Source organism: Panthera tigris, chromosome B4 (genome assembly GCF_018350195.1).
Source record: "Panthera tigris isolate Pti1 chromosome B4, P.tigris_Pti1_mat1.1, whole genome shotgun sequence".
NCBI classification, from domain to species: Eukaryota; Metazoa; Chordata; class Mammalia; order Carnivora; family Felidae; genus Panthera; species Panthera tigris.
This window is the reverse complement of record NC_056666.1, coordinates 99,151,902-99,174,796: the sequence shown is the minus strand read 5'-3', so window position 1 is coordinate 99,174,796 and position 22,895 is coordinate 99,151,902. Positions and strand designations below refer to the sequence as shown.

Here is a 22,895-nt window from a genome sequence, read left to right as displayed (position 1 = left end):
GGGCTAGAACTTGGCTTCACTCTTTGCTAATACCAGTTATAATTATTTTCTTGACCAACGCCAAAACCTGCACAACTCTCCTGTCCTTCCATTAGACAGGAGTTAACCATGAGATGGATTAACTGCTAGGCTTCCACGGCCCCAATTCCCCACTCCTCTTGTTACACTAGGGACGCCAAGAGTGGCACAAAGGATGGCAAAGTTGTCAGCTGTTCTGAGCTTAGGGTTTCAGCATTATTTCCCACTACCGCTCTCTAAGTAGTTTCTAAGAAGAAAAAATAAGTATCTCCTTTATTGAAGGCTTTCTTCTCATATCCTATTGTTTTTGGCAATGGCAGAGCTGAAAGGGACCTAGGAATTGCTGGTCCCATAATTTCAGGGATGTCCTCTCCCCAATTCTTTAATATTGACCTTTGACAGTTCCTCAGTCTAATATAAAGTGCTTTGCAAAATCAGCTTTAGGGCTCCCCTTCTAACCACACTTCAGCCTCCCATCCATCCTAAATAGAACTTCTGGACATGCCATTGTCTCCTGGAGACCTTTATCAGGGAAATGACTCAAAGCAGGAGTTTGCTGTTTTTCCTGAAGGCCACATTCTATCCTTTGAAGCCCTCATTCTTCTAAACTGAATAGAATTAGAGGTACTTCAATCTTCTCTACATGGTTTACATATGTGCAGGAGCAAGAGAACACTGCACCATAGCCTGGCTTCTCAGCTAGCTCGTGGGTCATGTTCTTCAGAGTTTGTAGTATGTGGTTAGGGCATTTCTTAGTTTCAGCGTGGACAAAGTTCCCTTCTCTAATTGGCTTCTTTCAGTTCCTTTTAGTAAGTATGGAATGGGAAGGAATTTTTTTTTAATGTACTTTTTCCACAGCCTTTCTTACCCTTTCATTTTACAAGTGAAGAAATTGAAGGCCAGAGAGATAAAATGATTTGGTCGGATTCACACAGACAGAGAAGAGCAGAACAAAGGACTGAACCCAGGGTACTTGCTTCATAGACAAACGCTTTATTTACCTGTTTGACTTTTAAAAAATGTTTTATGTATTTTGATAGAGAGTGTGCGTGCATGCATGTGTGAGTGGGGGAGGGGCAGAGAGAGAGACTCTTAAGCAGGCTTCACACTCAGTGAAGAGCCCGGCATGGGACCAGATCACAGGACCCTGGGATCATGACCTGAGCCAAAATCAAGAGTCAGGTGTTTAACCCACTGAACTATCCAGGTGCCCCTGACCCATTTTATTTAAAAATCAATATTGTAACTGTTTTTATTATGAAATATTGAATATTCAACTACATTATGGATTCAGTTAATGACATCACCTCAGAAATGAATCGTTATTTAAATCAACTTTTCCTATGGGAAACTACATTTTTAAATCCAAATATTCAATTTCCTTGGTGTCGGTCAATTCATGCCAGTAAAATACTGTAGACTGGTGGCTTAAACAACAGACATTTATTTCTCACAGTTCTGGAATCAGGGGATTCCAAGATCAAGGTTGGTACATTCCACGGTTTGTGGATGGTTCCTTCTTGCTGTGTCTTCATATGGGGGTTGGGGAGTTAGGGGAGAGAGAGAGGAGCACAAACACTAATCTCATCATGAGAACCCCACCCTCATGTGGTCTGTAAGTAGGCATTTCTATTTCCTAAACTGTCCTTTCCTTGAGCTCTTATTTACAGTATGGGCCTGGGCTTGTCCTTCTCCTGTGTATACGGTTACCCTGTTTCATCTAAACTGTCAACTCCTTGAAAGTAATTATTACTGTATTATTGAGATTTTTTAGTAGTTCTGCAAAAACACATATGATCATTAAAATTAAACGAAGTGCAAAATTTGTTAGAGATCACATTTAAATAAAATGATTGAGGGGCGCCTGGGTGGCTCAGTCGGTTAAGCGGCTGACTTCGGCTCAGGTCACGATCTCGCGGTCCATGAGTTCGAGCCCCATGTCAGGCTCTGGGCTGATGGCTCAGAGCCTGGAGCCTGCTTCTGATTCTGTGTCTCCCTCTCTCTCTGCCCCTCCCCCGTTCATGCTCTGTCTCTCTCTGTCTCAAAAATAAATAAAACGTTAAAAAAAATTTAAAAATAAACAAATAAATAAAATGATTGAAATTTGAAGAGAAAGTCAATGTAAACAACAGAACTTTTTTTTCAGAGAGTAATTAACCTTTGTATGAAATGGAGGATTGGACTAAGTCACTTGTTGAGGTTCCTTTTGGACCTAGGATTCCATCATGACCTTATTAGCAATGGAGTGGCAGAGAGCAATGGGATAGCCGATCTGGGCAGGCTTATGACTTGCTTATAGTCAAAAGGATATGGTGGAAGTGACACCATATGACTTCCAAGGCTAGGTCATTAAAGGTGATGCAGTTTCTGTCTTTTTGGCTGGAACACTCTGGTTTTATAGCCCTAAAGTGCCCCTAATACTGTTAAAGCTTGTCACTGTCTGATGTCACTAGCATGAGAGTCCCTGAGCCTGACTCACAGAAACCATAATAAAATGACTGTTGTTGTTTTACTCCACTAAGCTGGAGGTGGTTTATTACAAAGCACTGTGACGAGAGCAAGTAAGTTAATATTACTGGAAGAAATAAACAAGGACTGGGAATACCTGGGAGGGAAAGAAGTAAAAACGAGAGAAGTCTGCACTTCGGTAGTTTTTAGAGAGCTAATTACAGCACATGTCATATAGAGAATGGATTTGTTTGTGTATGTGGCAGGGGTGGGGGGTGGTGAGTGTACACAAGCACTCATGGATATGTGCCCAGTCGGGGAGGAGGGTACCAATCTGCACGCTCTACTTTGGGAACTTAAACAAAAAAAAGATTATCTAAGAATTCTATTTTCATATGGACCCGAAAGTCTACGTGAAGAAAGTATGAAGATTTGGAATTGCTATCATAGTATTTTCCACAATTAATACTTACTACAAGACAGTCTTATTACAAGACAGTGATGAGACAAAAATTATACCCACCCTGACTTTGGTTTTGTCTTTTTAAAACTGGCCTTTTAAATTACCCCGCCTACTCTCAAGAGGATCCCTGAGGTGTGGAGAATAACTGCACTGGAACCTCTCTCCTAGCCTCAGTCCTCTGTCTCATGCCCATCCCATGTCCATTCTTTAGTAGAGGTACTGTAGTGACTAAGATTCCAGGCTCTAGAAAGACTGCCTGGTTTTGAATTATGGCTTCTCCACCCACTAGTTAGGTGGCTTTAAAATTCCAACAATTGGGATATTCCTTTTAAAGAAAGAAAAAATCAAGGGAATTGCCCAGAGCCTACCCGCCCCAGAGAAAGAGGGACCTGTTAAGAATAAGCTTCAATGAGTAAGAGACTTAAAAAATATAAACATACAGGATGTTATAAGCTGCCATAAAATGAACTTCATTCTGAATCTAAAAGTTAACCTAGAAAAATAATGAAGGAAAGAAATCTCACTTTGTAAGAAATCAAGAAAAGTAAGAGAGTTCTCTATATTGACTGGAAGAAAATGAAGAAATTAGATTCTGAATCAGATTACCTTTTTGTATATAATATGTGTACCAAGATTTCCTCAAATATAGTACAAAAGTTTTGTGCTTTAATTGCATGGCTAAGATAAAACAGGCAGATGACCCAGTATTGATCAAGAGTAATAAAGGAGAAGACAAAATCTATTCTTTGGGTAGATATGGCAAAAATAAAAACAACACCTGCATTTGAGAAACTGTAGGCAACCTCCATTTAAGGGATACCTTTGACTGGTTTCACCAAAGATACAAAGCCTCAATTCACCAGCAACGTAGCTCCCTTCCTTCCTTTGTGTTACTCAGGCCTAGGCTATGTACAAAACAAACAATTCTGGAACCAAGCAGATCTCTAAAATCCAGGAGACACCATTCAAGCACACGAGATAAGATAAATATTTGGCTTTGTACACAAAAGCCAGTTTGCTTTCCTGATAAAATGATTTTGCAGAGTTTTATGCTTTTCTAAGAGACTATGAAAATCAAATTATTTTTTCTTCAAGTAGCACTCATACTCAGCCTCCTAAGACCCTGATAAGCAGCTAGTTTATAATACAGATATGAAAACCCCTGTCTTTTAATATTCTTTGGGAAATAATAGGAAATAAAGATCCATGGCATTAAAATACTTTCCCCAGTACTAGGGATGGAAAGTATGAAAATTTATTTCATTTCATTTATTTAATGAAAATAAACTGAGTGATAACAATTAAGGTGATAACAATTAAGGTAAGTTTGAAATGGGGAGTAGTTGCAACCTTGACTGGTCCCAGTTAATGAGACAAAGCTCTCACCTATTTGAATAAGGAAACCAAGAGTCAAAGATGTGTTATTCATTTGTGCATAGGGGAAAAAGACATGCTAAAACTCTTCTTAACAAAGAACCTCATAAATATTTAATTACCTTTTAAAAAGTAGAGAGGTCACTAACATTTTTTTTAATGTTTATTCATTTTTGAGAGATAGAGAGACAGAGCACAGGTGGGGGAAGGGCAGAGAGAGAGGGAGACACAGAATCAGAAGCAGGTTCCAGGCTCTGAGCTGTCAGCACAGAGCCAGATGTGGGGCTCAAACTCATGAACTGTGAGATCATGACCTGAGCCGAAGTTGGATGCTTAACTGACTGAGCCACCCAGGCGCCCCCAGAGATGTCATTTTTAAAATAATTACTGGGGAAGCAAATTATTAAGATAACCAGTTAGACCTGCAGACTGTTGCAGGTTGTAGAGAACTTTTCAACCTCTCAGGTCTGGCTGCCTTTAAAAGACTCCTTTGTATAAATACCTTTCAAAGAGAGTTTTATAACAACAGAAAACAGTTAGGTATTATGTTTTTATGAGTGTCCCCAAACTGAACAGGAAAATTAGACTGATACTTTTCTGAACATTCTAGATTCAACCTTTTATCAGAAATACCTTTATACTGCTGAACAATGTCTGCTTCTCTATAATAAAAGAAAGAACACTTCTCCCCTTCTTTGTTTTTCTGAAAAATTCCAGGGATACTTAGCAGGAAAAGGGAAAAACTTTAAGTTTGTTAGAACTTCTGGCGGCAACTGATAGAGACCCAGCTGAGCTACATAGAAAGGGAAAATGGCAGAGATGCAGGACCAGGGCCTCAAGCACCAATGGGAAATCAAAAGAGGCTCTCTACCCTAGGTCTCTGCTTCCCCTCCAAGTCTTCATTCTTCTCTCTTCCTGCACACTAGCTGTCTCTCTAGGCCACAGGACAGAAAATACCCACCATCAACAACTCCTTTTCCAGAGTTCAAGACAGCTGAAATCCTCAGGCCTAATTCCAAATCCCCAGGGAAGGAGTCTCACTGGCCCATCTTGATCCCCAGGGTGAGTGTATGTCCCTCATTCTTGCAAAACGATTCCATTCCAGGTGATTGCCTTTATACATTTCATAGGTTAAGTAACCCTATTACATTGGAAATATAATAAACTCTGTATCAGTACATTTCAAGCTATTATCATTGCCTATTTGTGATGGTGTTTTCAGAGCAGTAATAACAAGCTCACTCAAATAAACTAGTGTTTCCATTTCAACTGATTTATTTGCAAGAAACAAGTTTATATGCTAATATGCAATTCTGATTCACATGAACTATCCATTAAAAAGTTAGAGGTGTCTTTTTAAGCTCATAAGCACTGAGAAGCAATGGTCTTACCTTGTCTTATGAAGAGAAACAAGGAAGAAAACTTGGGGAGTAAAAGATATTGTTCAATTTACCAAAGTCTGAGTATGGATGTTTGACTTTTATCAGATGATCTATTTTCTTCTATTTTATCATAATAATCTATTTTTCTAATTTCATAAAAATAGATATGAGATAAGCACTATTTAGGAACCACTCAGTAAAAAGCTGGTGTTGCCTATGCTTTCCATCTGTGGGAGAATTTGGAATATAAAGAATTGAAGAAAATTTTGATTACTCAAGAAAATGCCCATTTATTCAATTGACAAATATCTATTATGTTTTTGCTATTGTCTGGTGCTTGGCATACAGTGACCAACAAAACAGACAAATTCCTTTCCCTTTCAGAGATTACATCTAGTGGGAGAGACAGTTAATAAACAAGTAAATACATAAAATTATGTCAGGTGGTGATAAGAAATATAAAGGAAAATAAAAACAGTATGAAGGGAAAGAGTGCAAGAGGTTCTAGTTTAAATAGAGTGAATGGTCAAGGAAGCCTCTTTGAGGTGATACTTGACAAGAATCTAAAGGAAATAAAAGGAGTAAACTATGTTAATATTTGGGAGATAATGAGTTTTGAAATTCTGAGTGTGGTTGATTCCCAAACAGACTCCAACAAGCTTCTTAAAGTCATCAAGTGAATTTTCCTACAGGACAATCTTAGTTTAGGCAGTGAATGTACTGGTTCATGTGCCCTCCATCAGCTCTGCCACTGCAATCTCTGGTTCTGCCCCCACCATCATTCTCTTGTTCATCTTGGGCTACAAAACACCACCAACAATGCTAAGTGCCTCGGTTCTTTACAAGACTTTCTGGAGAATGGCACAACTCTTTCAGCCAACCTTTTAGATGGTCATCCTAAGAGTGGTAAGGGTGGAGTAAGGGGACGTGTATATGTATGCAGGGACTTTTATTCTCATCCCTTTATCTCTATCAGCTGCCCAGACAAACCTGACAAATAAATATACAATGAAGTCATAGTGTACTTATATACAAGCAACTTCAAAATAAGCTCCCAAAGTGAGTTCCCCTCCCCCATCCTAATATCTTCAAACACACATACACGAAAGCAAATGCTGTTCCCAATGTCCCCAAATGGAAATTCTGGCACCAATACTGACTGGCCTCATATGGTTAAAGCTCATTTGGCTCTCACTAGCTAGCTTTCCCTACTGAATTTACAGTTTCCATGTTGTCGTAAGCTGGGACCCCAGGAGCCAACTCTAAGACTAAGTTAATGTGTATGATGTTCATTAAGGGATGCCTTGGGATATGCAACTGTGGAAGGGAAGGCAAGGAAGCAAGAGTAGACAGAGGAAGAAGTTGATGCTGCTGTGATGTGGTCCCAATGACAGGCTGACCTGATGCTACAGGGAACTCTAGAGCTAGAATGGTCCTTCTGCACTGCCCAAGGTGGGCCAAAAAGAGTAGATCTTTATACTCCCACACTGATCAATTATTTTGAAGAAGCCCAAGCCACAGAGAAAGGACATGTATACATGTTCTAGCCAAAAGCCCTTGCTGAGGTCCCAGCCAACAGCCCACATCTCCTGTACACATGTGGGTGCAGAAGCCTCAAGATGACTCTGGCTCCAGCCACAGTCTGACTGCAGCCACAAGAGCCTGGGCTTAACTGAGTCTAGTTAGCCTCCAAAGCCATGAGTGATGATGATAATAATAATAAACAAATAGACTATTGTTCTGGGCAACTGAGTTGAGGTGGTTTATTACACACAGCTATTGATAATTAGAACAGTGAAGAATTCTACTAAGAAACTGAGGCAGCTTTTTCTTAACATTTTCTAGTAAAAGCACTTAGTATTATTGTCTTCAGATCTAACCATCATCCTAAAGTTCTCTTCACAATTTCTCTCAAGAGACCTTCATACCTTCAAAATAAGATCCTAAGATGTGCCTTTAACCTCTCTGAGGTAAACAAGCAAATAATTTTCCTGTCTTAGGTAGGATGTAGATTATGACTCTAAGGACACTAAAGTAACAACTTATTTTCTGTTGACAGAAACTGTGCTACACTACAGAACCAAGTAGCTGCATCCAATGGAATTACTGCAGTTTATTGCTTTTCCTTTTATCTGCTCACATTTACTAGTTCATTCTGAGACTCTGTTTTAATATGTAGGAAGCCAATGCTAAATAACCTTAAAGGAAAAAACAGTCAACAGTGAAAGAAAAAATTTTTTTTCAAGTTCATGGAAGTCGCTGAAGGATTTAAAAAGAATATCATGTTCTGATTTACAATTTCTTAAATGTTTATTTCTGAGAGACAGAGAGAGAGAGAGAGAGAGAGAGAGAGAGAGAGAGAGAGAGAGACTGCAAACAGGGGAGGGGCAGAGAGAGAGAGAGAGGGAAAGACAGAATCCAAAGGAGGCTCTAGGCTCTGAGCTGTCAGCCCAGAGCCCGACATGGGGCTTGACCTCATGAACTGCATGAACCACAGGAACCGTGAGATGGTGACCTGAGCCGAAGTCAGAAGCTTCACCAACTGAGCCACCAAGGCAGGGCGCCCCTGATTTACATTTTTAAAACTATGCTGTTTCTGTTGTGTGAAGAATAGAAAGGCGATGCCATGGGAGGGCTATGGCAATCATCCCAAGGAAAGATGATAAGACAAAAATCAGTAGGATTGGGGCACCTGGGTGGTTCAATTGGTTAAGTGTTTGGCTCTGGATTTCTTCAGCTCAGGTCATGATCTCATGGTTTGTGAGTTCAAGCCCAGTGCTGGGCTCTGGGCTGACAGTGTGGAGCCCTGCTTGGGATTTCCTCTCTCTGTCTCTGTCTCTGTCTCTGTCTCTCTCAGAATAAATAAATAAACAAAAAAATCAGTAGGATTGATGATGACTTCAATATAGAAAGCAGGAAATGTGAAATTATCAAGGGTTTCTGAAATGAGCAGCTGGAAGAAAAAGCTAAAAGAGAAGTGGAGGGGAAGGAAAGATTCAAAGTTCAGTTTCAGCCATGTTCAAATTTAGATGTTTCCATAATGAAAATATCAGAAAAGAACACTCAGATAATGCCCTCTGGAACCCAAAGAGAGGTGTGGGCTGGAGTGGGGAAAATAAGAGAACAATCCAGTTTGCAAATGTGCTCCTACATTTGTTGTTTAATCAAAGTGCTTTCAATTTCATTTAGAATCTTCAAAAATTATTGTTCAGTCTTGTAGAAATGAAGATGTGCCTTATTTGTAAGGTTGCCGTGAAATGTCTGCCATCTGGTGGACATAAATAAATACAAATTTAGATGTAAATTTTTCTCATCCAATGGAATAGAAACATTACTGCCAAGTTGACCAACATAAGTCTTTCTAATATCACTGTCTTGCTAACAAACATTTACATCTTTGTATTTCTCATTAGGGAAAACATTTAAACCTAAATCACATCAAAGTATACAGTACTGGAAAGATTTATAAGAGGAATCCTTAGTTTGATAAAATATTAAAACCAAACACACGTATAATTCCAAAAACTGGATTTTCTAAGAACTACCTTGGAAAAAAATGTAGCCTTTTGGCTCTTTAACAAAAAATAAATTAATATTTATCTTTCCCCCAGATCACAGTCAGTGGGTGCTGGGGAGCTGGCTTCCATAGGCTCATGAGAGCTGACTGTGCACATCTCTTCCCAACTCTAAGTTCAGTGATTTCAGGTTGGTAACTTGAAACTGGCCATGGTGGGGGTATTTTTGCTACAGAAATCAGGAGATACTTGAAATCAGAGTTGTTGTTTTTTTTGTTTTTGCTTTTATTTCAGAAAATCAGTTTAGCAGCATACTATACATACCTCTGTTCTCCCTTGAGTCTACCAATTAAAAAAAAAAAGCATTCCATGAAGCGGTTCAAAACTTTAAGTTTCTACTTAAATACACATTTCCAAATTTTGGAACACTATGGAATTTTTTAGGAAATACTATTTGAGTTTTATATTTTTCTTTTAGTTGGAGGAGACCAGAGTGAACTTTTAAAAGGTTATTCATTATTAAAATTATTGCATAAAGGTAACAGATCTCAAATTGTTGTAGTCTTTACCAGTCCTGGCATTTGGATTCCTTGTACTGATGATCGTCAGCTAATAGGAGTGATGGTTAACTACATAGCTCCAAAATTGGGACCAGAAACCTAAATGCTCTATATGCTTTGAGACCTTCCTTTTAGAGGGGTGAACTCAAAGGATATAAGTTCTTATTTGTCTGATGACTCAGAAACAGTCCCTCTGATACTTTCTGAGAGCACTTGTGATCAGCTTACCTTTGCCTCAGGTGACATTGCCTTAAAGAGGCGTTTTAAACCATAAATGTGAGGGAATTCATTTCTTACAATCCAATCTCTTGTTAACACATAAGGACAACTCCTACACATAAAGCTATTGGACCAGGGTCTTTATGTTCAGGTTCTCTACCATGCCATTTTCTAAAATGGGACTTTCAGACCTTGTGAATTCCATAAACCCTCAGATCAAAGAAAAAGCAGCTTTCTGCTTTCTGAAACAGAAATGAATAGGCCTGTTTCATGTCAGCTGAGGTTCAATATGGCAAACAAATTCTGTTCAGTGGAAGAATTCATAGGGTCTTTCGATTAGCCTTCAGTGGTAACAAGTGATAGTATTTCATAATAGGTGCAAATGGATTGAGATGGGGATTTGAACAGAAAGGGTATTTGAGTTGGATCATGTTATGAGGCAATGGAGATGTCCAGCATTACTGGTCATTAAAAATAACAATTAGAGGGGTGCCTGGCTGGCTCAGTGTGCAACTCTTGATCTTAGAGGTGTGAGTTCGAGCCCTCTGTTGGGTGTAGAAATTGCTTAAAAATAAAATCTTAAAAAAATTTTTTTAAAGTAGTAATTAGAAAAGTTTTACCAATGTAATGCATTCCCACCAAGTAGCTTCAACTTTCACTTTCTTGAGGACAGCAATTTGGTATCTCCTACACCTAGCATAAAACCTCAAAAGATATTTGTTATGCAGGTAAAAGTGAATGCATTGTTAATTTAATGCCTATTTTCCCCCAGGAGACTGCAAGTTCCATTAGTTCAGGGATCATATCTGTCTTATAAACACTGTATCCTCAGTGCTGGCATATAGTAGGGAATTTATACATATTGATTGAATGAACTAAAAGAATATAGATATTAGGTATGATACATAGATACTGGATCCAATGCAGATACATTTAAATTTGTTTTGCAGGTATTCTGGCTTATCAGAATGCCATTTTGTCTTTTATAGGTGATTATATAAAAGCAATTAGGAGGCCTAATTTAACCATCTCATGATATACAGGATTCTGATTTTGCAGGGTCTGAATTTAGTGTAATAAGGAAATTTTCTTAGTTTCCTCATGTCAGACACTAGTTGAGGAAAAAACAATTCACCTACAATGTTCTTGGAGTAACTCTTCCTACTTTTTTTTTTTTTAATGTTTATTTTTGAGAGGGAGGGGGAGGGGGAGAGGAAAGGAGGGAGGGAGAGAGAGAGAGGGGAAGAGAGAGGGAGAAAAGGAGGGAGAGAGGGAGAGAGAATGTGAATGGGGAAAAGGCAGAAAGAGAGGGGGATAGAGGATCCAAAGTGGGCTCTATGCTGACAGCAGGGAGCCTGATGTAGGGTTCTAACTCACAAACCGGGAGATCATGACCTGAGCCAAAGTTGCACACTTAACCTACTGAGCCACCCAGGTACCCCCTCCTACTCTCCTTTAGAGAACTTGAGATCTGTGGTTCCCCTGAGTTACTCAAACCATTGTGCTTTCCTTCCCTTTTCTTTTCACAGACTGAAGGAACCTGATCTCCACCTCATGTCTAAGACTTTCCATGAGACTTTCTTTGAAAACTGTCAAATTAAACAACTGGTATGTTTTTGCAATACAAAATGCTACCCATTCAACCCTAGGGATAACAGGGAGTAAAAGCCATAATTATAATAATCCAATTAAAAGTGGGCAAAAAATCTAAATAGACATTTTTCTAAAGAAGATACATGAAAGGCCAACAAGTACATGAAAAGATGTTCAACAGCATTAATCATTAAGGAAATGCAAATGAAAACCACAATGAGATCTCTCCTCAAGCTTGTTAGAATAGCTATCACCAAAAAAACAAGAGATAACAAATGCTGGCAAGGATGTGGGAAAAGGGGAAACCTTGTGCTCTGTTGGTGAGACTGTAAACTGGTACAACCACTATGAAAAACAGTATGGAGATTTCTCAAAAAATTAAAAATAGAAATACCATTTGATCGAGCAATTTCACTTCTGGGAATATTTATCGAAAGAAACAAAAACACTAACTCAAAAGGATATCTGTACCCCTATGTTCATCATAGCATTGTTTGCAATAGCCAAGATATGGAAACAACCTAAGTGTCCATCAGTAGATGAATGGATAAAGAAACTGTGGTATCTATATACAACAGAATTGTATTTAGCCATAAAAATGAGGGAATCCTGCCATTTGGGACAACATGGGTGGACCTTGAGGACATTATGTTATGGGAAATTAGTCAGACAGATTAAGACAAACACTGTAAGGGAGCCTGAGTGGCTCAGTTGGTTAAGCATCCAACTTCGGCTCTGGTCACGATCTCATGGTTCATGAGTTCAAGCCCTGCATCGGGCTCTGTGCTGACAGCTCAGAGCTGGAGCCTGCTATGTATCCTGTCTCTCTCTCAGCCCCTTCCCTGCTCTCACTCTGTCTCTGTCTCTCTCTCTCCAAAATAAACAAACATTAAAAATATTTTTTAAAAAAGACAAATACTGAAAGACCTCACTTACATGCAGAATCTTTTTAAAAAATCAAACACATAAAAAAAAAGATCATATTTGTGGTTACCAGAGGCAGGGAGTAACGAGAGGGGAATTGAAGGAAGATGGTCCAGTTATAAGATAAATTAGTACTAGGGACGTGACACACAGCATGCTGACTATAGTCAACATGGCTGTATGATAGATGGGAAAATTGTTCAAAGAGTTCTTATCACCAAGGGAAAAAATTTTTTTTTTTACTTTCTCCTTTTATTTTATGTATATAAGATGATGGATGCTAACTAAACTTATTGCAGTAATAAATTAATAACATAATTTTTATGCTATAACCTTAAACTTATACAGTGATGTTATGTCAAATATATCTCAATAAAACTGTAAGAAAAAAAAGAGTCCCTGAGTACAAGCCTTTCTTAAGATAGATGTCCTAAGCAGGAATTACATGAATCTCTGGATACAATCAGATAGTAAAAACCAATACTCCATGCTAAAAGGTACTACTTCCTTTTCATTTTGTGAAAAGGAAAAAGCACAAGGGCAAGTAAATACTTTAGCCATATAGAGTAGAAGAAACAAGAGCTTTGAAACTGTACAGAACCTGGTTTTAAATGTCATTCTCGTTTGCCCTTGAGAAAGTTACTGAGCCTCTTTGCACCTTGATTTCTCTTATGAAAATCCAGTTAAAAATATCTAAGTGTGGTTGTGAGGATCAACTGACACAATTTAGCATAATAAAGAACACATACAAATCATTCAATAAACATGTATCACTTTATTACAGATGACTTTGTGATATATGGAGCACAGAAAAGCTACAGATGTCTACAAAGAAACTCTACAGAGAATTAAAATACTGAGTGCATCTTCCCCTTTGTGTTTATATTGTAAAGAGACAATATAAAGCCAGTCCAGCTCTCACCACCATTTTCTAACATCCTACTATCTATTACCTTTCAGTTCTTGTAAGTGCTATAAAATTAGTTTCCCCTTGAGGATAGCCACTTATATGCCTAATAACCACAATCTTCTAATATGTGTTAGGTTCCAGTTCTTGTAAGTGCTACAAAATTAGTTCCCCCTTGAGTATGCTACTTATTTGCCTAATAGGTAGAGAACTGAACACACCATTTTGCCTCACACAAACCGTTCCTCTTTCTGACTTCCTGATTCCTGTGAATAACATCAAACATTTCCCAGTAACTCGTGCTTGAAGCTCTAATCATTTTTTTCACAACCATTTCTCCCTCACCACCACTTAACTGATCATAGTTCCCACAGTATTTTCAAACTCTATTTCTACCTATTTCCCCTTCTAGGGTCACCATCCTAGTTCAGGCCTCCAACCCTGTTTTCTTGCCTCAAGTCCCTTTTCGCCATCAAATTCTTTTCATCTCTAATTCCCAAATAAATCTTAAGCAAATAATGCTTCTATCATTGAACCTGTTTTACCCCATTACCTCTGCCTCTGCTGAAACACCTCTGGTGGCTCCTCATTGCTTACCAAACTCTAGGCTTTCAACACCTTCCACAAGATGACCCCTTACTACCTTTCTGACCTTATCTTTAATTACTCTATTATTTGCATCCATCTTGCCTCTTCCCAAGAAGTCCCTGTGCCTTTTTACCTTCATACAACTATTATTGTTTCTCATACTTTGAAAAACCTACAATCTCATTTCACCTGTCCAACTCATGTCACTCTTTAAGGCCAAACCAAATGCCATCTCTCTAGCAAGTGAAATAGATTTACAGAAAATTCATTTTAAAATCGATGAATTTCTTTAATTCATTAAACACATACAATGAAATAAAATTCTACCCTGAAGGATTAGGTTTGTTCCTGGCAACAAGATTAAGAATTAAAATGAAATCATTAGAAAATTAGTGTGGGGGTTTGACTAGTTAGACAAAAATAGAGGCCAGGAGTCTTTATTTTGGCAAGAAGAACAGAGGGTTAGAAATGGGGGACTGAGCTAGAGCCAGAATAGACTATGATGGGTCATGATTACCAGTAAGTTGGTGAGAGCAGTTAGGCCAGTATTGGTTATAATAGCATAGACTGGTCTGAGAGTGTGAAAAGTTGTGCATAAATGCAAATTATGTGAAAATGGATTGCTACCACACTTACAAGTTAGGTTCGCTTATGGCCAGCAGTTCTCAAAATGTGGTCTGTGGACGACATGAAGTCCCTGAAAACCTTTCAAGTAACCGCAGGGTCAAAACTATTTACAAAATAATACTAAGACATTACTTGCCTTTCAAACTGTGTTGACATTTGTACTATAATACGAAGGCAATGGTGGTAAAATTGCTGGTGCCTTAACAGAAATCATCGCAGTGATACCAGCCTATACTGATAGCCATTGCATTCTTCACTGCTATATACTCACAAAGAAAAAAAAAAGTTTCATTTAATAATATGCTTGATAAAATAGCAATAATTACTCATTTTATTTCACATGAACTACTAATTCCATGTCTTTTAAAAATTCTATGATACAAAATGCACACAGCATTCCTGCTGCATACCTAGGCACAATGGTTGTCCTGAGGATGAGGATTTATGTGATTCGGTTGTGAGTTGAACAAGCCATTTTTTTTATATGGAACACCATTTTTACTTGAAAGAATGACAGACAAACTACAGCTATTCAGACTTGGGTATTTGGCAGATATTGTCTCAAAACTTAGTGAAGTCTGTCACTTCAATGAAAACAAACTGCGGCATTTGTTGTTAAAGATAAAATTTGAGCTTTCAAGAGAAACTCAGAATTTTGGGAGACTTGTATCCATCCATGAGTTTGACAATTTCCTAATTCTTTTATTTATTTATTATTATTATTTTTAAAATTTTTGTTTAATGTTTATTTATTTTTGACAGAGAGAGAGAGACAGAGCATGAGCGGGGAGGGGCAGAGAGAGAGGGAGACACAGAATCGGAAGCAGGCTCCAGGCTCCAAGCTGTTAGCACAGACCTTGGCACGGGGCTCAAACTCATGGACCGTGAGATCATGACCTGAGCTGAAGTCGGACACCCAACCGACTGAGCCACCTAGGCACCCTGACAATTTCCTAATTCTTAAGGACTTTTCTGATGAGATCAGTGACGATGGTAATAAATGTGAGTTTTTGATAATTCAAAATGAGATGTATCAGAATTTGGAAGATATGTATACCTCAGTGAACCACTATTTTCCAAATGACCAATGCATGATGTTACAAAATAATGCATAGTTCCATTCAAAGTTCAAGATACCCCATTATACATCAGTGGATTTTAATGTTACAGTATACAAATGTCCATCCATACAGCTTCAGATTCCACATTGCTACTAATTTTTAAGAAACTATCACTTGTAGGGTTTTGGAGGTGTGATATCAAAGAAGAATATTCACAATTATCTTTTTAAAAAAACTATTAAAATTCTCCTTCCTTCTCCAATTACATATGTGTATGAGACTGGATTCTCTAAATTTAATTCAACTAAAACAACATATCAGAACAGATTAAATATAGAAGCAGATATAAGAATTGAGTTGTCCTGTATTTGCTCTGTGGCAACCCCGCTCAGAAGGTAGCCTCATTTTGGAAGTAAAACGTTCGCTGATGTTAATAGTACTCTCTTGTTTAAATAGTAACAATCATAATGTACTGAACAAGAATGATTTTAGATTTTCAGAAAGTAGAATTCACCAACAGGCAGGGGAAGATTCACCAACAGAAGGAAGATTGAGCTCACCTCCTCCCATGGACACACACCAAGGCAACAACTACATGTAATGCAACTCATTGTGAAAACGACCTGAAGACTAGCAGAATGGACCTTCCACAGGTAAAGTCATAAAGAGAAGGCCATATCAGGGGCACCTGGGTGGCTCAGTCAGTTAAGCGTCCAACTTTGGCTCAGGTCATGATCTCACAGTTCGTGCGTTCAAGCCCTGAGTTGGGTTCTGTGCTCAGAGCCTCTCTCTGCCCCTTCCCTGCTTGTGCTCTCCCTCTCTCAAAAATAAATAAACACTGAAAATAAATTAAAAAAAAAATTAATATTCTTCTCAAACTATTCTAAAAAATAGAAGAGGAAGGCCTGCTTCCAAATTCATTCTACCAGAACCAAAGTACAAAAAAACAAAATTACAAACCAATATTCCTGATGAACATAGATGCAAAAATCCTCAAAATATTATCAAACTGAATTTAAAAATATATTAGTGGGGGCGCCTGGGTGGCTCAGTCGGTTAAGCGTCCGACTTCGGCTCAGGTCATGATTTCACGGTTCGTGGGTTCGAGCCCTGCATCAGGCTCTGTGCTGAATGCTTGCTCAGAGCCTGGAGCCTGCTTCAGATTCTGTGTCTCCTTCTCTCTCTGCCCCTCCTCCACTTGCACTCTGTCTCACTCTGTCTTTCAAAAATAAATAAATGTAAAAAAAATAAAAATAAAAAAATAAAAATACATTAGCGTGTTAACTAACTGGAATTAAAATTAAAACCGAAAAAAAATACATTGAAAGAATCATTCAGGATGTCCAGTGTATGCAAGGATGACTCAATATCAGCAAACCAATCAATGTGATACATCACATTAACAAAATGAAGGATAAAAATCATATGATCATTGTAATAAATGCAGAAAAAACATCTGACAACATTCAACATTCATGATAAAAACTTTCACAAAATGGGTTTAGAGGGAACATACCTCAACATAATAAAAGCCATATATGACAAACCCATAGCTAACATCACACTCAATGGTGAAAGGCTGGAAGTGTTTTCTCTAAGATAGGAATAAGACAAGGATGTCTACTCTCATTGCTTTTACTGAACATAGTACTGGAAGTCCTAGCCACAAAAATCAAACAACAAAAAGAAACAAAAAGCATCCAAACTATTAGGGGAAAGTCAAACTGTCATTATTTGCAGATGACATGATACAGTATGTAGAAAACCCTAAAGACTCCACCAAAAGACTATTAGAACTAATAAATAAATTCAGGAAAGTTGCAGGATACAAAATCAATTATACAGAAGTCTGTTGAATTTCTATACACTAATAGAAAAAGAAATAAAGAAAATAATCCCGTTTATAATTACACCAAAAAGAATAATATACCTAGGAATAAATGTAACTAAGAAGGTGAAAGATCTGCACTCTGAAAACTATAAAACATTGATGAAAAAAATTGAAAAATGACAAACAAATGAAAAGATATGCTCATTGACTGGAATAATTAATACTGTTAAAACGTCCATACTTACCCAAAACAATCAACAGATTCAATGCTATCTTCATCAAAATACCAATAATATTTTTTCACAGAACTAAAAGAAGTAATCCTAAAGTTTATATGGAACTGTGCAAAGAAGACATTGAATTGCCAAAGCAATCTTGAGAAAGAAAGAGCAAAGCTGAAGGTATCACAATCCCAGATTTCAAACTATATAACAAAGCTATAGTAATAAAAACAGTATGGTATTGGTACAAAAATAGACACATAGATCAAGAGAACAGAAAGCCTAGAAATAAACACATGCTTATATTGTCAATTAATTTATGCCAAATGTGACAAGAATATACAACGGGGAAAAGACAGTATCTTCAATAAATAGTGTTGTGAAAAATGAACAGATACATGCAAAAGAATGAAATGGGACCACTTTTTTATGCTGAACATGAAAATAAATTCAAAATGGATTAAAGACCTAAATGTAAGACCTGATACCATAAAACTCCTCAAGGAAAACATAGACAGTAAACTATTAGACACTGGCCTTAGCACTATTTTTCCAGATCTGTCCCCTCAAGTAAGGGAAATAAAAGCAAAAATTAAAAATTGGGACTACATCAAATTAAAACTTTTTTTTTTTTTTTTTTTTGCACAGTGAGGGAAATGATAAACAAAATGAAAAGGCAACCTACTGAAAGACAATATATTTGCAAATGATATACTCAATAGGAGGTTAATATCCAAAATACATTCTCAACACACACTCATACAACTCAACACACACATAAAAGCAAATAATCCAATTTTAAAAATGGGCAGAGGATTTGCATAGACATTCTTACAAAGAAGACATGCAGGAAGCCAACAGACACATGAAAAGATGCTCAACATCACTAATAATCAGGGAATTGAAAATCAAAACTACAGTGAGGGGGGTGTCTGAGTGGCTCAGTCAGTTGAGTGTCTGACTCTTGATTTCGGCTCAGGTCATGATCTTGTGGCTGTGGAATTGAGCCCTGAGTCAGGCTCCATGCTGGTCATGGAGTTTGCTTAAGATTCTCTCTCTCAGGGGCGCCTGGGTGGCTCAGTCGGTTAAGCAGCCGACTTCGGCTCAGGTCATGATCTCACGGTCCGTGAGTTCGAGCCCCGCGTCAGGCTCTGTGCTGACAGCTCAGAGCCTGGAGCCTGTTTCAGATTCTGTGTTTCGCTCTCTCTGACCCTCCCCCGTTCATGCTCTGTCTCTCTCTGTCTCAAAAATAAATAAAAGTTAAAAATATATATATAAAAAAAAAAAAGATTCTCTCTCTCATCCTCTGCCCCTCTCCCCAACTCCCCCGTGTTCTCTCTCTCTAAAATAAAAACAAACAAATAAAACACAGTGAGGTATTACCTCACACCAGTCTGTTTGTGGGACTGTAAATGGTGCAACCACTATGGAAACAGTACAGAATTACCTCAAAAAATTAAAAACAGAAATATCATACAACCCAGTAATTCCACTTCTGGGTATTTAGTTGAAGAAACAAAAAGACTAATTCAAAAAGATACATGCAGCTCTATGCATATTACAGCACTATTTACAATAGTCAAGATGTGCAAGGAACCTAAGTGTCCACAGATAGATGAATGGATAAAGAAGATGTGATAAACATACACAATGGGGGCACCTGGGTGGCTTATCGGTTAAGTGGCTGACTTCAGCTGAGGTCATGATCTCATGGCTCAGGGTTCGAGCCCCGTGTCAGGCTCTATGCTGACAGCTCAGAGCCTGGAGCCTGCTTCAAATTCTTTGTCTCCCTCTCTCTCTGCCCCTCCCCAACTTGTGCTGTCTCTATCTGTCTCTGCCTCTCAAAAATAAATAAACGTTAAAAAAAAAAAACATACACAATTGATTATGGATTACTACTCAGCCACAAGAAAGAATGAAATCTTGCCATTCACAACAACATAGATGGACATAGAGGGTTTTATGCTGAGTAAAATAAGTCAGACAGAGAAAGACAAGTATTACACGATTTTACTTACATGTGAAATCTAAAAAACAAAACAAACAAACAGAAAGAGACTCATATAATGCAAAGAACAACTGGGGGTTGCCAGAGGGGAAGGGATTATGGCATAAGTGAAATAGTGGAAGAGAACTAAGAGGTACAAACTGCCAGGGGGCCTGCGTGGCTCAATTGGTTGAGTGTCCAACTTTGGCTCAGGTCATGACCTCACAGCTCATGAGTTTGATCCTGCATTGGGCTCTGTGCTGATGGCTCAGAGCCTGGAGCCTGTTTTGGATTTCTGTGTGTGTCTCTCTCTCCCCCTTCTCCACTCATGCTCTATCGCTCTCTCTCAAAAATAAATATTGAAAAATTAAAAAAAAAAAAAAAAACAGGTACAAATTTCCAGTTATAAGTCACAGAAATGGAAAGTACAGCACAGGGAATATCATCAATATCATCAATACAAAGTTATTGTAATAACTTTGTATGGTGAAAGACAGCAACTAAACTGATTGTGGTGAGGATTTTGTAATGTACATAATTGTCAAACACTGTATTGTATACATGAAACTAATATTGTATATCAATTATACTTTAATTAAAATTAAAAAAAGAACTGAGCTGTCCTCTATAAAGCCAGCCATTAAAGGGATTTGCAAAAATGTAAAACCAATAGTACTCACTAAATTATTCTGGAAAATACATTTAATAAAAAAATGTTATTTATGTTAAAATATAATGGGTATTGTAATCTTTAAAGGAATCAAAAAAAATTTTTAAGTAGGCTTCACACACCCAGCGCAGACAACGCAGGGCCTGAACTCATGACCCTGAGATCAAGACCTGAGCTGAGATCAAGAGCCAGACACCTAACTGAATGAACTACCTAGGCACCCCAGAAATCGATCAATTTCTTTTTAAAGTTTTATTTATCTATTTTGAAGTTGGGGGGAGGGAGAGGCAAAGACAGAGGGCAATAGAGAATCCAAAATAGGCTCTGTGCTACCAGTGCAGAGCCTGATCTGGGGCTTGAACCCATGAACTGTGAGATCATGACCTGAGCCAAAACCAAGAGTCAGATGCTTAACCAACTGAGCCACCCAGGTGCCCCAGGAATGAATTAATTTTTTAAAAATCCTGCTATAATTTCTAACACAATAAATATCAACAAATTTAATCCATATAAACAAAAGCTCTTTGGAATTTTCCATAATTTTTTAACATTAAACATTTAAGAACTGCTGCTCTTGACAGCTGCCCAGGGCAGCCTTCTTAGGACTGTTAGGAAACAGAGGTTAAGGAATGGATAGCTCCCCTGTTGAAGTGGCTGTGTGTTTTGGTTCAGAAATTGTTCAAATCTGTCTTGGGCCAAAGTAGAAGAGAATCTAAGGTCAGATGAAGTTAGGATTACCTGCATCCCCTGGTTTATTGATGTCTATTCCAAACTTTAGCTTTATTTTGTCACAGTTCTGATATCCTCACCTCAACGTAGCCTCTCAAGGACAGACTGGCAATACTACTAGATTAATAGAACTCCTAGGTCTGTTCTTACGAATCATACCCTTCCTAGTTAAGAAAATGACAATTATCTTCACCATTGTTAGGTAATCACGTGGTCTAAGCTCATAATCTATATCATCCACTAGGATGCAAGTGGAGAATGTGGGCTGCAAGAAACTGGGGTGCTTATTTTGCTTTAGAGGAGGAGAAACTGGTGAAATATGGGATAGATATAGAAAATGAAAAGAAGCTTCAGTTTTATGATCTTGGTGGTGGGGAGGAGACCCAAGAAGAGATTGGATAATGTTTACAGGGCTTTAGGAATGAGATTTCATAAACAACCCTAAATTTAGTTTCCTGTATGCAAGAGTTTCCTTGATATAAGTTGGATTAGACCTTGGGGATTGCTTCAATTTGATGAATGAGCATCTGTTTAAATGGTTTGTAGATGGTTTAAATGGTTTGTACATGGCTAAAGTACAGTGAAAGAGATGAAGCACTAGGAAAATGGAAAATATAGTTTATGTGGAAGGGAAGGTTCCATTATAAAATGGAAGGTTATATCATTGCTATTGGGGAAATTCAGTAATGAAAAGGAAAAATGATCTAATTATTTGTCTTGATAGTAGGCAATGGTCCTGTCAATTAGGAAATTGTCAATAGGAATTTGTCAATTAGGAAATAAGTCAATAAAGGAAAAAGTAAATGTTGACCTAACAGGCAAAAAGACACTGACAAAAACAGGATAGAAATGGGAAAGAGGGTCTAATCTTTCATGAGAACAGACCAAATTAGGGTTGAGTTGTAGCAAATTTCCAGGTGTAAAAAGCACTCTAAGTGCAGACTCTGTGGTGGTCACTGGCCTATTTTCTCTCAGATTCATCATTCCCAGGCTCTCCCTTGCTCTACACTCTGAATCACAGGATATGACCAGGTTAAACCATATTTCCCAGTATCCGTTTGCCAACTGGTCACTAGTTAGTTTCAGCAAATAGAAGGTAGTAGTGGGAGATCAGAAAGGAAAATGAGGGAGAAGCATCTTACCACTAGGAAAAAGACACAGGAAACCATCATATACAGCAACACTTGTCACTTGGAAGGCTGCCAGTTTTGAGTGGACTCAGAAAAAGATAGTTCCTGAGTACAATTACTCTTCATTTATGGACTTGAGAAACTAAAAGAAACAAGTTATCTGCCTCCAACATACCCAACATTCAATGCTGGCACAGATTTAGTATAATAGTTATAAACATTACAGTTCAAAAAGGGGGGAAATGAAAGGTAAAAAGAAGTCCTTGGTCCATAACATTTTGAAATACAACTAGGTAAATGTTGGGAATTCCTTGATTAGGTTCTTTGTCTTTGGGATAATCCTCCATGGCTCTGGATTCTGCCCTCTGGGTTCAGCCCTCTGAGTCATCTTTCCTTTTTTATGGAAGGTAGCATGTTTACACATGAGTAGGTTTATCAGCCTATTTCCTGCCAGTAAAATTTGGGGGGGTCTGGCAGCCTCCTTTTGTTTTATAATTCTGTCTTTCTCATTCCAAACTGGCATTGTTTTTGCTGAAATAAGTTCCTCAAGAACTTGATGGGTCTTCATGTATTTCAGTGAGGTTTACTCCATTAGACAAAGACCACACAAGCTATAGTTTGTTTCAAAATAACCTCATCTCTATCTTT

At 38.0% G+C, this 22,895-nt stretch overlaps 1 long non-coding RNA gene across 2 annotated transcripts in view; it reads left to right on the top strand.

Moving 5' to 3' along the window:
- Positions 1-394: 394 nt before the first annotated feature.
- The window catches only part of LOC122240392, a 28,729-nt gene continuing 6,228 nt past the window's right edge, over positions 395-22,895 (top strand). The window contains exons 1-5 of one of the 2 annotated variants that reach the window (XR_006220070.1): positions 395-642; positions 5,230-5,365; positions 9,297-9,390; positions 11,509-11,587; positions 13,281-13,650. This is a non-coding gene — a long non-coding RNA (uncharacterized LOC122240392). Of the gene's footprint in view, positions 643-5,229; positions 5,366-9,296; positions 9,391-11,508; positions 11,588-13,280; positions 13,651-22,895 lie in introns of those variants that run through there. The other variant, XR_006220071.1, reaches the window with a different exon arrangement.